This window comes from Protomyctophum bolini (genome assembly GCF_963924005.1).
Source record: "Protomyctophum bolini genome assembly, chromosome: 20".
Classification (NCBI taxonomy): domain Eukaryota; kingdom Metazoa; phylum Chordata; class Actinopteri; order Myctophiformes; family Myctophidae; genus Protomyctophum; species Protomyctophum bolini.
The window spans coordinates 34,847,901-34,849,044 of record NC_137881.1 but is presented as its reverse complement, the minus strand read 5'-3'; the positions used below and the strand labels follow the sequence as shown (position 1 = coordinate 34,849,044).

The window sequence follows — 1,144 nt, the reverse complement described above, 5'->3', positions numbered from 1 at the left end:
GGTTAGTGGAAGAGGACTGCTTCATAGCCACAGTTCAGTGAAAGCAAAGGCATGTTTCTCGTACATTTTATACAGCACCGTGGAACAACAGAAACTGACTTGATGGCTTCAACGTCCAATACACAATACCCATGCACACTACAATGACATTATTTTGTTACGATGTCCTTGCATGCCAATTCTATTCCACTGATTTTAAAGTTAACAAAAATGTTCAGTTGATATTCATCCGCGTTGGAAGTCACATATTCCAAATAGGGTAAAAACAAGATCCACTGAAAAGAGAATAAGGTTAACAAAAGTCATGAATGCAACCACAAACTCAATGGCCCAGATACAGCAGCTTGGTGGACACTCATCAGGGCGAGGATTGCCCCTGAAGGTAAAAATGGGCGATGCAATAGCTGTGAATACATAGAGAATTACAGAGATTATCAGAAATGTAAACACAAAACGGTCCTGATTAAAGGGTAAACGGTTCCTCAATTTTTTGAGAATGTTAACAACTATGATCATCAGGATGATGGGGAGTGGGATAACATATGCCGAAATGCACACGATTAGTCCTGGCATCCCATGATACCCTAGTGATATGAAAATGATACAGCTTACAAAGGCTTCCATAACCTTCCAGAATCCAGGGAAAGCAGCCAGATAGGTCCCCTTTTTCTTTTTGCAGATTTTATCCCACCTCAACAAGGTAGGCCACGCCACACAGGAAAGCGAATGCGGTCTCCACCCAGGCATAGAAGCATGAGATGCAGAGGTAGAAGTTGGGGTAAATGAGGCGGCGGACAAGGTCATTAGGCTGGAGGTCATAGCCATGCCAGTGGTGAAGTCCGACTAGTCCATGCAAAACATGCTGAAGGGGATGTTGAGCTTGAACATTTCAACAATGGTAATGATTAGGGATGCACCGATCCGGCTTTTTGGCATTCGATACCGATTTCGATACATAGGGGTCCAGTGTCTGCCGATACAGAGTACCGATCCGATACCCTATGTCTAATGTATAATGTAATATTATTATTATTATAATATATATATATTATTAACACGTGGATTAATAATATTGGTCATATATAATATTAATATATTATATATATTATTATATATTAATGTACGACCCCTCCCCCTCCATGGG

At 40.8% G+C, this 1,144-nt stretch overlaps 1 pseudogene across 1 annotated transcript; it reads right to left on the bottom strand.

Annotated features, from left to right (window-relative positions):
• Nucleotides 1-225: 225 nt before the first annotated feature.
• LOC308335854 (myeloid-associated differentiation marker-like protein 2) lies at nucleotides 226-936 on the bottom strand (annotated as a pseudogene). Its single transcript has one exon. The product of its transcript is annotated as a myeloid-associated differentiation marker-like protein 2 (transcript).
• Nucleotides 937-1,144: the final 208 nt, after the last annotated feature.